Source organism: Acomys minous (genome assembly GCF_964271855.1).
Source record: "Acomys minous genome assembly, chromosome: 9".
Lineage (NCBI taxonomy): Eukaryota > Metazoa > Chordata > Mammalia > Rodentia > Muridae > Acomys > Acomys minous.
In genome coordinates, this window is record NC_140490.1 from 13222286 (window position 1) to 13238034 (window position 15749).

At 38.6% G+C, this 15749-nt stretch overlaps 1 pseudogene across 1 annotated transcript; it reads right to left on the reverse strand.

Moving 5' to 3' along the window:
• Window positions 1-8108: 8108 nt before the first annotated feature.
• Window positions 8109-11526, reverse strand: LOC311605005 (protein SET-like; annotated as a pseudogene). The gene is made up of 2 exons: window positions 11497-11526; window positions 8109-8914 (listed from the first exon to the last, which is right to left on the reverse strand). The product of its transcript is annotated as a protein SET-like (transcript).
• Window positions 11527-15749: the final 4223 nt, after the last annotated feature.

A 15749-nucleotide genomic window follows, 5' to 3' on the forward strand; every position in this document is an offset into this window, starting at 1 on the left:
CACAATCAAGATATATTATATGCATGTGTAAAATTTTCAAAGTGATTTGCCTTTTCCTTATATTATGGCGCTTAGCAACTTTTTCTGTGTTTATTGGCCACTTATGCATATTATTGAAGACATGCTTTTATACTTATTTTTGCTCATCTGAAAATTTAGTTATTTGTCTTTCTATTGTTGAGTTGTATGTTAGGTGTTCCTTTTGTCTTCTGGATCATAAGGCCTCATCAGATGTATTTTTCAAATTATCTCTATAACTGTGTGCTGTCGTCTCCCTTTATTGTTTTAAAATCAAAGTTTATTTTATTTTATCTCTGGGGATGTGTGTACACTTGCGTGTATGTGTATGTATGTGTACATGTGTGAAGGTGTCTGGGGAGGGCAGGAGAGGTAGCCAAACTCATATACTCTGCAGGAGCACAGCATAGTGTTAACTTCTGGTGAAGGTCTTCAGTGCTTAACTATCTTTAGTGTTCTTTGTTATATAAAAGATGAAAAATTTGATGGAATCTATTTTATTTTTCATTCTTAACATTGTTTTGTGACTCAGTCCTTTAAACCTCCACATGCATTTGAGGGTTAGAAATATCTACCCCCAACTAGGAGGAAGGTGGACTCTTAATAAGAGTTTCCTTATAAGTTTCCCACTTTGATAAACATATGCCTGAGCATTTTATTCATTTTGATATTCCACATGTAAATGTCACATTCTCTGTAACTACCTTTTGGTTTGTTCATACTGTGTAGAAATACACTTAACTTCTGCTGTATTTTATCCTGCAACCTTGCTAAGGAGAAACATTATCTCCTATAGTCTCTTTTCAGATTGATTATATTTTGTATAAATAATCTTATGTGGTGTGGCCATAGCAGTAACTTCATTCTTCTTTCCAAAGTGGTTGCTCTTCCTTTTCTTCTAGTCTCTTCTCAGCTCCCTTGCCGTGAACCTCTAACACAGTGCTAAACAGAAGAGTAAGAATAAACACAAGAACTGCTTTCTTAGTCTTCATCTTGGGAGCAAGGCTTCTGGTCTTTTACAGTCATGCATGCTATTAACTGTGGACTTTTTCTTTAGCCTTAGAACCTGGGAGGCAGAGCCAGCTGGATCTCTATGAGGTTGAAGCCAGCTCGGTCTGCATAGCAAGCTCCAGGTAAGCCAAAGCTACGTGGGGAGATGGTATTTTATGCCCCCCTGAAGAAAACAAACAAATAAACAAAAACAAACTGTTGACTTTCTATATGTTACCTTTATCAGGGTTTTTTTATTCCTAGGTTTTTGTTTGTTTGTTGATCATAGAGGGTATTAAAACATTTCAAATGCCCTTTCTTTATCTGTGCAGATGACGTGTAAGGCATTTTGCTATTACTTTATTATCATTTATTCTAACTGATTATTTTTATCAACCTTGAATTCCAGAGATAAACTCTAACTGGCCATAGTGTAGACTCATTTTAATAGACTTATGTGTTTAGTTTCGTGGTTTTATTGAAGTCATTTTGTGTCTCTATCCCTAAAGGAAGTACCTCTGTAATTTTCTTTGCTGATGATGTATTGGCTTTTAGTGTTAAGGTAATTTTTATCTCCTAGAACAAAATGGAAACTGTTTTCACTTCACCTGTTTTCTGATGTTTGTAAAGACTGCTTTATATCATTCACTAATTGTTTAGGAAGACTCATTCAGGAAGGTCCATGTTCCTAAACTTTCATTCATGGGTTATTTTTTCATTATAAGTTCAATAGATTCATCAATTATAGATACATTAAAATTCTTCTACTCATTCTCAAATCAGTTTCTGTATTTTATCTTTATAGAAATTTATTTATTCTAGTTATCTGATTTACTGACACATGGTTTCTCATGATATCTCATTTTATTCCCTTTTCAATTTATCAAGGTTAATAATGATGTTCTCCTCTTCATTTCATGATTTTTAATACAAGTTTGTCTTTTTCCTTATTTTTTGTTTTTCATTCTGGCTTTATTTTTTCCAATTTTAGAATATTTTCAAGGAATGGACTGTCACCACTGGCTTTTTCAAATATTTATATTCTAGTTTATTTCCTCTTTGCTATTTTCTTGGGTTTAGTTTGTTCTTTTGACTTTTTTGTTTGTTTGTTTGTTTATTTATTTATTTATTTATTTATTTATTTTTTTGAGACAGGGCCTCTCTCTCTATTAATCTTGGCTGTCCTGGACTCGCTTTGTAGACCAGGCTGGACTTGAACTCACAGTGATCTGCCTGCCTTTCCCTCCTGAGTGCTGGGATTAAAGGTGTGTGCTACCATGCCCAGCTTCTTGTGGCTTCTTAAGGTGATAGTTTATTGATTTCAAATCTTTTTTCTTTTTAAATGTACTTAACATTATGATTACAGCATTTCCAATGAATACCACTTTCCACCAAATTCCTATCCTGACATTTTATGTTTTAATTTTCATTCATTATAATTTTTTCTAATTTATTCCATGATCTATTTTCTCAGCTGTTATTTTTTACCATACCTTAAATCATGTAATTGTTTGCACTTATTTCCATCTTTATTCCATTGTGTTCAGATAGTATTTTTTATGTTTGCAATTGATTTAAATTTATTATTTTATTACCCACTTCCTAATGTATCCTGCAAATTATTCCCTGTGCACTTGAGAACAATGTGTCTTTTACTGCTAGACAAAGACTCTACTAATGTCCACTAGTAATGTCCACTACTTGATCTATAGTATTGTTCAAGTGTTCCACTTTTAGTCTAGTTATTCTATTTATTGTGGAACATGAGGGTCTTCATATTACTAATTACTTTTGCCCATGTGTATTACCTCCTTAACTATATGGGGGGGGGAAGCTACATTGAAAAACTGTCCAGACTTCATAGCTGTGCAGACTTCAAACCCTAAAGGAGCATCTTTGCTGGCCCTTACTTGGTGTTAGTTATTGGGGACCGCTCCCTACATCATTTCTCCTGACTCCAGAGACTCAGGCAACTGCTGAGTTGAAAGAAAAGTCCCATTTAACATTCTCTTATTGAAGTGTCATGAGGAATCTGAGCAGGGCAGGCACAACAGATACTGAGGCTGAGTCCTGGGCATGGCTGAGTTAATGTGAAGAGTGTGGTACAGATGCAGGGATAACTAGATCTCCATTTCTGCGGAGCAGAATTTCAATTATAGGTCAATAATAGAGTTGGATACTGAACTGGTTGAGGTCAGAATGGTCAGTGTAACTCATGGAAGGTTGAAAGTCAAAAACTGTGAAGGGACAAAGAATGAATGGATATCACTGTGCTAGAGATAAAGAGGGCAGATGCCAACATGGAGGTCAGGAAACCCTACCATGGCAAAGCAAAGAATTCCCTCGGTGTGCATGCCGAGTCTGGAATAATCTTTTTTTTTTTTTTTTAAGAATCCTCTTTCATTGTTTAAGAATCTGAGACATGAATACAATGCCTTTGGATCAAATCCAGTCCCCACTCCTTGCTCCAGGTCTTCCCATAACCTACCACCACTTTCCCCTTTTAACTTCCAGGATTCTTTTTTTGTTTGTTTGTTTTTCTGTTTTTTAACTCCCTGAGTCCATTTAGTACTGTAGCATGATCGTGGGTTTAGCCACTGAAGCATGGGCAAGCTATCAGGGGCTGCATCCCTGAAGAAAATGGCCTCTCCCCCCTCCAGTAGGTACCAATTGGCAATAGCTCCTAAACTGGTGTGTGTGTGTGTGTGTGTGTGTGTGTGTGTGTGTGTGTGTGTGTGAGAGAGAGAGAGAGAGAGAGAGAGAGAGAGAGAGAGAGAGAGAGAGAGAGAGAGACTCTTGGGGGTCTTCCCCATTTTGGTTCAGTTGGTCTTGTGCTGTTGTTGCTCATGCAGCTATAGCTGTTGTGACTTCCTATGTACACTGTACTTCCTGGAGAATACTGTTCTGCAGCAGGCCTTTGAGAGCCTGAGCTCTCATTCCCTTTCTGCCTCTCTTCTGTTGTGGTACAGATGCTTGTCCTTGCTGCTCTTTTCCCCAAGACGATGCTCCCACCCCCTTAACTGCCCACAGCACTTCCAACTGCCACTTAGTTCCTTGTGCTCTGGCAGGAAGAAGACAGTGGGGTTAGGTCTCCAGGTGTCTATCAGGCGCCATCAGAAACTCAAGCAAAAATTTTGGCTCAGTCTTCAGCTCTGAAAGGCGTCTAAGAGTCTCAACAAAGGTCATTTCATAGTCATTCTTCCCAGCTTATCTGTCCTTCCCAGGCCGTGTCATGTCTTGAATGCCAATCAGATGACACCAAAATGCATTATTTATTTATTGTCTCTGCTCATTTTTGAGTCTGCTCTGTATATAGCATAGTATAACACAAAGAAGGCTTTGGCCCCACAGACCTTCAGCCTTACCATCTCTGACAAGTACTGTCAATAAGGAAGTTTTTAAACATTTGTGTAGGTACAGAAATGCACATATATGAGTGCAAGAATATGCATACACTAACACATGTGTGAGTGCAGGTGCATGCATGCGTGTGCATGCACACCCCTCCCCCCAAGCATGGCAGGAGCATTTATTACCCATGTGATCTGTGAAACACTAGCACTATTTCTAGTGATAAAAACTCTCCTTTTGCTATTGAGTATGGGGGCAGAGAGATTTACTTCAGTTAGAAAAGCCAGCTCAACTACACAGGGCCATTTGCATTTAGGTAATATAACCAATGGTGTCACAGGATTTGTTTCTGAAAATGACCATTTCTTTTTGCTAAGCTCACTAAGTAGAGCAAAATCTTTGATAATAGGTAGAAGAGCATTCCAGGAGACAGAGGGGACATTTTCCTTTAAAACATATATGACTATTTCCTCAGCAGGATGGACATGCATCCCTGACAGACAGGGGCTCCTGTGGTATCTCACTGCCTCTCTTATCCTTTGCCCTCTGTGCTCTCTCTATCTTCATAGAAACAGCGATGGTGGTGGGGCTGCTGCACCTGGATTTTGTTACCTTGGTTACAGATGTAGTCCCTGGTGGAGAAAGAGGAGAGAGCTGTATTTTTATAAGGGCAAATTATACTGACATTTAAATTGGAGACAGCACAACAGAGTACAGGTTTTGTGGAATGGGAGTGTATGTGTTACTTTTACAAGCTAGATGATAGGAAGGCTCTTGCCCCTCCCCTTTGTCCTCAGTGTGTGTGTGTGTGTGTGTGTGTGTGTGTGTGTGTGTGTGTGTGTAAGGAGGGTGGATGTAGACTCATCTCTTAGCCTGTGAATTGAATTGTTCTGAGGAATGGGAATTTGTCTGGGAACAGGGAGGAGCCATTTTGAGTGAGATTCTAAGAGATCCTGTCTGATGAAGACGTTCTCAGCATAAACTGGAAAAGATGTATCTTAGTTGCAAGATGTGGACAGAAAAGCCAAAGCCACAAAGCCTGAAGATATTACATGGCTTGCCAAATGGAAGGAGCCAGAGATGATGGGAGAGTGGAGTTGGGAGTTGGGATGAGAGTGAGAAGAATAGTACAGGGGAGCAGAGCAGAACCCTGACTCCAGAGACATTCCAATTTGTCATATGCTGCTGGGGCATAGGGCCTGTGCTGATGCAATTTGCCAGAAAGGTATAGTTTAAAATTCTAATCTTATCTGGAAAATGAGAGGCCAACCAGGCTTCTGAGCCTAGCTTCTTCCTTATCATTGGAGAGAAAACATCAATTTAAGGATAATTTGGTAGCAATATCATTTTATGAACAGTAGATAGTTTGAAGTCTAAAAACATCTTCGTCCAGCAAAGCATTTGGAGCTTTTCATCTTCGATGTTGGTCAGTAAGTCAATCAACGGCCAAGCCCTGAGTTCTGCCAGCGCTAGAGTGCTAAGTTTCTGAAGGTGCGCTGTTCTCCAGTTAGCCTCAGAATCATGACCTTAACTCGGCATCCTTACTCAGAAGGTCAAGTGTGCCTCCAGTGAGGGAGGAAATTGGGTTGCACATCATTGGTAATGCAAAAACCCAGAACCCTGGAAAATGTCTAAAAGTGACTACAGATCTAGTACAGATTGTCAAGGACTCCCTGGAGCCCCATGCCCATTGCTGGCTCAGTCAGCCAGGAGCCCAAGGGTGGACATATGGAGTAGCTGGTTTGCTCACTTTTCACTTACTTTTCTGGTATTGGGTTAACCAAGTAGAACCATCAACTCATATGATCTAGTAATGAGGTTAAGAGCCTGAGCCAGCCTGCAGAGTGTGCACATGGACAGGTGTGTATGCACAAAGTGGTATGGACTTCTGCTTGTATACTTCCTTTGTTTACATGCAGAAGGGAAGTGAGCATGTGGTCAGGTGTGCAGGTGTATGAGCATGTATGCAAATTTATGAATGAAAGATCTCTTGATGCAGGTACTTAGTAGTCAGGGGGCTCTGACTGTGGCCCTGAGCATTCCTCTTATTAGCTCTGTGGTCGTGAATAAGCAATATTAGGCCTTTAAGACATGCTTTTCTCATCAGCAAATGGAAATCATTAATCTTCTTTCACTGGCATTGTTAGGAGGATTATATACAGTAATTAATATAGAACATCTGGCAGATGTCTTGGGTAGAAAATGTAATTAATGGAATATTTCAGCTCACCTTAATTTACACACCTTTCTCTCTCCCTATCATGGAAGGGCATGCTTTAAATGCTGTTCTTATTCTCAAATGATGGAGGAGCCAATGACTCTTAAAGCAGGCACATTCACAGTGTGGAAGGCAGGCAATTCCTAGTGCTTTGTAAAAGTTAGGTGTCTACTTATTCTCATAATATAGTACAGTGGCAATGTGGTGTTAGTTGGTGACTGGCAGAAAGAAGAACAAGAAGGCCCAATCAAAGAAGCCATTAGCACAGATTGCAATATGCAGTTTATGGCTGTCAAACACTCTGACCTGGCCAGAGGGTGGGGTATATCAGGATAGTAAGATGCAGATAATGTGTCTCCCCATCCCCTAGTGTTGTGCTTGGCTATGATTAAAATGACATCTTGTTAGATCTCCTGTCTCTCTAGACTGAAGCCGTCAGTAGTTTATTGTTTTCACATAGAGTTTGTAGTAAGTAGATGGGCCTCTGGCCTGACCCTTGGTTCAGGAATGAATGTGTCTTTACCCTGTGTCATCCCTGGCAGGTGGCAGCTTGGTGTGAGCAAGACTTTATAACTGGTTCATTCCTAAACATGGTTCATGCTGTTCTTGTGAGGCCTGAAACCAATATTTGGGACTCACCATTACCCTTTGGCAGGGATTCACAGGTATGCCTACCACTTAGACCTTCAGCAAGCATCGTGTCAGAGCAGCCACAGCATGGTCTGGACCATGCTACTCAGGGGCAGGCATTGTTTCATGAACTCCAGAAACTCTAAGTTGAGAAGAGCTGAAGTGTAAAGTTCAGAGAGCAGCACTTAGGAAAGATGCAGTCAAAGGTGATGCTGAAGCAATGCCGGGAAAAATGTACTAGAATGCTGGGTTATTTCTCTTCATGGAAATTTCTTTAGGAGGGGGATTGGCTAGCGTTAAGGTGAGAAGGAAGAGTGGCTGAAGCAACATAGCCACGCTGCCCACAGGTACAACCAAAGTGCAGAGATGCTTGTAATAGCAGCACCACATTCATGCCTTCTAGGTCACCACCACGTACCTGAGAAGGATTCGAGGACCTTATTAACTTTTATTTCACACTCCAGAGATTTCTGAAGTACCCAGTAACCTTTGGCTTGTCTCATCTCTGAGGACCAAAGACAGATTTCTATTTTCTCTGTTAACAAGCATCTCTTTTTTAAACTCAAATGTAAATTTTGTTTAATTTTCTTTTTAAACCTCAATACTTTTATTAATAAAACTTTTGTTGTTTTTGTTGTTGTTTTGTTAGATAAACTAGCACTCTGCTTTGATTTAGTAGGCTTTCAGAAAGCTTAAAACATTTTTACCTGGTACATAAGACTAAGCATGCCTATATCCGCAGCAGCTTTCCCTATTTCATAGTGAACACAATTTTAAAAATCCTTCCTATTGTATTTTGCTCAAAGTATGTCCCCTCAATTAAGTCAAGAACCACAGTGTTGAGAAGAGGGAGATTTCAAAAACAGGGTGACTAAGGATAAAACTCAAGGGAGTTAAATGACTACAACTTGCTTCTATGGACTGGAAAAAAATTAAGAACTAAAAAGAAAGTAATAAAAGAAGGTTGGAATCCATCAGAGTTCTGTGCTAGTCCTCCTTCTTCCCCTTCATCATCATTTTCACCTTCATCCTCATCCTCTTCCTCATCAATATCTTCTAATCCTTCTTCTTCTGTTTCTTCATCATCTTCCACCTCTTCTTCATCATAATCCATATCAGGAACTGAATAGCACTGCAAGCGATGTAGCCAAAGGTCATCTTGATGATCTCTCGTAACCCATCTGACCTTGCATTAGAGTCATCAGGAAACAGGTAAATCAGCTCTGGTTTCTCACACTGCCTCTTCTTGCTGCTCTCATTCTGCAGCAGACTTGAGTGTCTTATCAGGTCCTTTCCAGATTTCCATTTGATTCGATGGACTTTGAAGATGGGTTGCCATGATTGTTCAGGTGAAATCCTTTAGAGAGAACTTTATATTCCAAGCAACAACCTTCATCAAGGTAAAAATCATTTCTGTAACCTGATTTTTCATCTTCAAATTCTGTCATTTGTACTCTGGTTGAATACTGCAGAGTCCCTTTGTCCTCCTTCTCAAGCAGTGCAGATACTTGTTGGTGGCTGACAAATGTTGTTAAGTCCAAATGTGGGATTTTGGTGATAAATTTTGTTCCACTTTCAAAACTTTCTCATTGGCTTGTTCATTAAATCTGTCTGTTTATTTTGTACTGCATCAATATGTTCAAATACTTTTTGTTGTTTCTTTTTTCCTCCCCTAGGCAGGCCAGGAGAGGCCAGCAGGTCTTCCAGCTTTTGGGCAGGAGCATGTCAGGGTTTCTTGGATTGAGGCTGGAGCGCAGATTGTCAGTTCAGGACCATTGCAAGAGGGGAGTGTCTAGAAGCTAAAAGCCAGCCCTCCTATGCTCACACTCTCTCCTCCATGTTCATAGCAGGAAGAGCTTCTCAGGCACTGAGTTGGCATCAGGTGTGGGAGGTTTATGTCAGCCCCTATAGTGGACACACTTAAAATTCTTTCTTGTAGGTTTTGAAATATATCATTCATTATTGTTATCGATAGGCTTTCAGTCAGTTTTGTTGAACAAACATACCAACTTTATGCCTGCTCAAATGTCACTATTCTTATTGTCTAGAATATACCCTTTTGTAACTCCAGAAAGGTAGACCTAGGAAATTTCTTCTTCTTCTTCTCCTTCTTTTTCTTCTTCTTCTTCTTCTTCTTCTTCTTCTTCTTCTTCTTCTTCTTCTTCTTCTTCTTCTTCTTCTTCTCCTCCTCCTCCTCCTCCTCCTCCTCCTCCTCCTCCTCCTCCTCCTTCTTCTTCTTTAAAGAAAGTGTGAACTGGACCCCATTTCCTCTAAGTTAACTACACCTCTTTTTCAGTTAGGTTCCAATCTAAAGAAGCCCACTGGTGGGTTCCTAACCTTGTGAGGAGTCACTCCTGTTGTCATTCTGGCATTGATGTCTTATCTGTATGCTACCCAGTTATCATGGGTAGTACAGATTCCTGAAATGGCAGTCCCATTAATCAGGCTCTTTTAATACCATCAACGTCTAGTTATCTGAACTCCTGTCAGGGCTAAATCTCTGTCACTTGGGCTTCACACTATTACTCATAATTGCTAACAATATCCCAAACATGTGGATAACAATTGCTATCACAACATTTAGTTGAGAAGCTCACCTAAAAATTATGTATTTCTCAGTACACGCACACACACACACACACACACACACACACACACACACACACACACACACGAAATCTGTAATGTACAGGTTCTTCTGGATTTTATTTATTTTCTATCCCCCCTCTCTTTTAAAATTTCTATATATACAAGAATACTTTGTGAGTGAAATAGAGTCTGCTTAAGCTGATTTAGGTTAAACACAAGTGAGTGTGGGATGTAGTAGTTTTGGAAAGTGAGATGTCAAGGAGTAGACTCTACTCAGGATGGAACAGACTCAAAATACCAAAATATCATCAGAAAATGATCAAAGCCCAAGTATCACGAGGGAACCGAGTTTTCTTCTGTGTGCTGTGTTGCCTGTGGATTAAAAAAAATCCCCCAGATGGGGTGCCTATGGGTTTTTCTTAGTTTTCTACATTTAGGCAGGATGGCTCTAAAAGCTAGACTTATAACTGACTAGCCCAATGCACAGGCAGCAGAAATTCCCTTTTCAAAACCCCCTAGGGAGCCCTTAAGCTTGATCTGGAAAAGGCTCGGCTGGGTTGCCGGGCTTGCCTTGACCTTTGATGTGGATCAGCCTGGCCTGATGACATGCAGACTCATGTTCTGATCACAGGATGTGCTCAGACTCACTCAGACATGTATGGTCAGGGAGAAATGTTGAGGGAAAAAGAAGTTCCTATACTAAAGAAAGCGGAAGTAATTGCAGACAAAAGAACAAACAACATTTCTAGTGGTTCTGTTTAACTTGGACTCATTTGTCATCTTTTGGAATATTTGAGGTCATGAATTATTTTTTTTTAAGTTTTTTAAAGCTCTTTTCCCCTCACAGAATGGAAGTATTTTACCTCCTCTGGGAAAATGCAACCCATTTGGGATGAATAATTCTCAGCTGAGGGATTCTTCCTGCCTTTTCAGAGCCTTCCCGTGGCTCCTGCCATAGACAAGGTTTCTTGAAGCTGATGGTGGCAAGAAGTGCCATGGCCAGGGCATTGAAGTCTATCCATTAGGTAGGTCCTGGGCTTCCCTCATGCCTCATCAAAGGACTTTGAGAAGGTTTTAACCTCACCTCTGATGTCTAGCTATTCACCACTTTAATAGTTATTGGCAGATGTTTCAATATAAAATGAGTACGTATTCATTAAAATATTTGGAACTCCTAGGAAGTTAGGAGGCAGAAATAGCATTGGTAACCTTACACCCCCAAACAATTGCTGCTAATACATGTTTCAGAGTACTACCATCCTACAATTTCATTATGAATGGGTTTTAAATTTTTTGTTTGCTTTACATAGCAGTAATCATGCTGTATACACAATTTTGTATCCCTAAGTATAAAATTATAATGATAACATAGCAGAAGCCTTCCCTGTGTTATTATAAACAGTTCCTAAATACATATTGTGAACACTACTATTGATTGACTCATTTCCTTCCTATTGGACATTCAGGTTATTTGCAATGTTTGAATAATGCTGTGATGAACATTTTTGTAAATAAAACATTCTCCACATGGGGGAATATTTTTTAAACTTACTGTAGATTGCATGGAAATAGAGCAACTGTGTTCATGTATGTATAATGCTCTTGCCAATAGCTTGTATGACAATGCAAATTAGAAAATAACATCCCTTTCCACCAGAAACTGTATTGCCACCTTCAGGAGAATTGTCTCTCAATGATACCTGTTTCCTGCTGGATGAATTGTGTTTCATGGCGTTGTATAAAGCACAGCTTGCATTCCTCAAAGGCAAACAGTCTTTCTAAGATTTCCGTTTTTCCCCCAAGTTGTATGTGGATTTAGTCTATTTAATAGTATTTTATGAGTTACACCAGTCACCTTATTCAGTTTGTAAAAATCAGATTTTATGAGAAAGGTGGTACTTATTTTTTTAACAAATTTTTTATTATGTTTCTTTTTAATGTATATATTTATATTATTACACATGCATAAAAAACTACATAGAGCAGGAAGAACCAGGAGACAATCAGGAATTATATAAATGTTACGATTTAGCTATTTGTACTTGGCAAACTTGAAGTAAACATCTTTCCTATCTTGGTGGGTTTAAATTTCTGAATGAAAATCATTTTCTATCATATCTCATCTCTATTAACTTAAAACATGTATCTTGATCTAAAAACACCTTAACCCCTAACCTACTAAGTTTAATTGTAAGACTAAACTATCTGGTCTTCAACCCCATCAGAGATTCGAGAAGGAATAAGAATTAAATACCTGAGTGAGCCAGAAGTGCAGGCTAGTAGCTTCCAAAATGAAACAATGTCTGAGACAGTTTACTTGTCTGAACAGTCCCCAACACGCTCTATAACGTTGGAGCATCATCTTTGGACTTCTAGCCCAGTATATCTGACAGACGTATTTGCAAGGCAGGAACCATTGAGGACTTGCTTACTCTGTCTTGGCAGAGTTTGGCCATCGACTCTGCCTGCATCTAAGCTTGTCTATTTTTAGGCAGAATTCTGTATTAGCAGAAATGAGGATATTTTGCTCAGTGGCTTGTTTGCCACATTTGAAGCAAACTCCTTGAGAAGGTTCTTTGATGCTCATCATCTTCTTTGAGGCAGGCTGGGTATTGCCAGGAGTTAACTTGTCTAGTTGTCAAAGAATTTTTAGAATAATAAAAATGTTTTTAAATGTCATATTCTGTAGGTCTCTGTCTGAGGTTTTTGAAGACCTTATTTAACTATTTTGCCATATATCTATCTATAGAATTTTATCTGTCTATTAGACATAGACTATATATTCTTGTAATAAAATTAGACTAGTATTTGACATGACCATGATTTGCATCAATATACAAAATTCAACACAATTGAATTAAAATAACCTTATTTATGAGTAACAATTAAGGCCCTGAAATGATGAATAGCTTCAATAATCTACCTTTTGTTCTATCCTACCTCTCTATTTCTATATCTGCTGTTTTTTTTCTTTTCAGCTCCTATCTCCTTACCTACAAAAGAAAGATAAGGGAAAAGAAAGATGTCTCTGATTCCAACCTAGTTTCCTTTCTGTATAAGACCGATAATAACTTATAACCAACTCCCGATGAAAATAAGCATTTGTAGACCAAGAGAGTAAACAGAAACCTACACAACCCCCCCTTAGAGGAAATGGGATGTCATTCTCTTAAAGTTTCTTCAGGCTTATTTAGAATGATACCTTTGAAGGCTTCCTCCCCTCCCCCAAAAATGGAGAAAATAGTTAAGTAATCCAGAGATAGCATTTGTCATCCACTTTCCAGTATGGTGGACCCTCTTTAGGGTATATGCCCAGGAGTGGTGTGGCTGCATCTTGAGGTAGACTTATTCCCAATTTGCTGAGATAGCACCAGATTGCTTTCCAAAGCAGTTGTGCAAGTTTGCTCTCCCACCAGCAATGGAGGAGTGTTCCCCTTTTTACACATCCTTGCCAGCAGGTGCTCTCACTTGAATTTTTGATCGTAGCCATTCAGATAGGTGTAATGTGGAATCTCAGAGCTGTTTTTGATTTGCATTTCCCTGATGACTAGGGATATTGATCATTGATTCAAGTGTTTCTCAGCCATTCAGTATTCCTCTATTGAGAATTCTCTGTTTAGCTCTGTACCCCATTATTAATTAGGATATTTGGCTTTAATTTGGTATTTAATTTCTTGAGTTCTTTATATATTTTGGATATTAGCCTTTTGTCAGATGTAGGGTTGGTAAAGATCTTTTCCCAGTCTGTAGGATGTCATTTTCTTCTGTTGACTGTTTCCTTTGCCTTACAGAAGCTTTTCAGTTTTGGGAGGTCCCATTTATTAATTGTTGACCTTAGTGCCTGAACTGTGGGTGTTTTGTTCAGGAAGTTATCTCCTGTGCCAGTGAGTTCAAGGTTCTTCCCCCCCCCCCCCCGCTTTTCTTCTAATATATTTAGAATATCCAGTTTTAAGTTGAGGTCTTTAATCCATTTGGACTTTAGTTTCGAGCATGGTGATAAATATGGGTCTATTTGCATTTTTCTACATGTAGCTCTCCAGTTAGACCAGCACCATTTGTTGAAAAGGCTATCTTTTTTCCATTGTATGGATTTGGCTCCTTTGTCAAAAATCAAATGCCCATAGATGTGTGGTTTTATTTCTGGGTCTTCTATTCGATTCGACTGGTCAATCAGCCTATTTCCACGCCAGTACCATGCTGTTTTTTTTTATTATTATTATTACTGTTGCTCTATAGTACATCTTAAGATCTGGGATGAAGATTCCTCCAGAAGATCTTTTATTGTACAGGATTGTTTTAGTTTATTCTTCACTTTTTGTTTTTCCATATAAAGTTGAGAATTGCTATTTCAAGGTCTGTAAAGAAATGTCTAGGAATTTTGATGGGAATTGCATTGAATCTATAAATTGCCTTTGGTAAGATGGACATTTTTACTATGTTGATTCTCTTGATCTATGAACATGGGAGGTCTTTCTATCTTCTGATACCTTCTTCTATTTCTTTCTTTAGAGACTTAAAGTTTTTTTCATATAAGTCTTTTACTTGTTTGGTTAGAGTTAAACCAAAATATTATGGCTATCATGAAGGGTGAAGTTTCCCTAATTTCTTTCTCAGCCCATTTGTCATTTGTATAGAGCAGGGCTATTGATTGTTTTGAGTTAACTTTGTATCCATCCACTTTATTGAAGGTGTTTATCAGTTGCAGAAGTTCCTTGGTGGAATTTTTAGGGTCACTTATGTATACTATCATGTCTTCTGCAAATAGTGATAGTTTGACCTTTTCCTTTCCTATTTGTATCCTCTTGATCTCCTTTAGTTGTCTTATTGCTCTAGCTAGAGCTTCAAGCACTATGTTGAAGAGATACAGAGAGAGTGGGCAGCCTTGTCTTGTTCCTGATTTCAGTGGAATTGATTTAAGTTTCTCTCCATTTAGTTTGATGCTGGCTATAGGCTTGCTGTATATTGCTTTTATTATGTTGAGGTATGTGTCTCATATTCTCAGTTCTCTAATACTTTAAACATAAATGGGTATTGGATTTTGTCAAATGTTTCTTCAGCATCTAAGGAGGTGATCATGTGGTTTTTTTCCTTTACTTTACTTATATGATGGATAATGTTGATGTATTTCTGTATATTGAACCACTCTTGCATGCCTAGTATGAAGCCTACTTGGTCATGGTGAATAATATTTTTTGATGTGTTCTTGGATTCAATTTGCGAGTATTTTTTGGTAATGTTTATAAGATAAATTGGTCTGAAATTCTCTTTCTTTGTAGTCTTTCTGTTGTTTAGGTATCAAGGTGATTGTGGCCTCATAGAATGAGTTTGGTAATGTTCCTTCTGTTTCTGTTCTGTGAAAAAGTTTAAAGAGAATTGGTATTAGCTCATCTTTGAAGGTCTTGTAGAATTGTGCTCTGAATTCATCTGGCACTGGACTTTTTTCAGTTGGGAGACTTTTGATGACTTCCTCAGTTTCCTTAGGATCCATAGGACTATTTAATTTGTTTACCTGATCTTGGTTCAATTTGGTAGTTGGTATCTATAAAGAAAAGTGTCCATTTTGTTTAGGTTTTCAAATATTGTGGCATATAGGCTTTTGAAGTATGACCTAATGTTTCCTTGGATTTCCTCACTTTCTGTTGTTATTTCTTCCTTTTCATTTCTGACTTTGTTGATTTGATTCCTCTCCCTTTGCTTTTAGTTAGTTTGGCTAAGGGTCTGTCTATCTTGTTGAGGTTTTCAAAGTACCAGCTTTTAGTTTTGTTGATTCTTGGAATCATTCTCTTTGTTTCTATTTCATTGATTTCAGCCCTGAGTTTGATAATTTCCAGCAGTCTACTCCTCTTAAGTGAGTCTGCTTCTTTTTGTTCTAGAGCTTTCAGGTGTGTTGTTATGTTGATAATACGGGATCTCTCCAATTTCTTAATAAAGGTACTTAGTGCTATGAATTTTC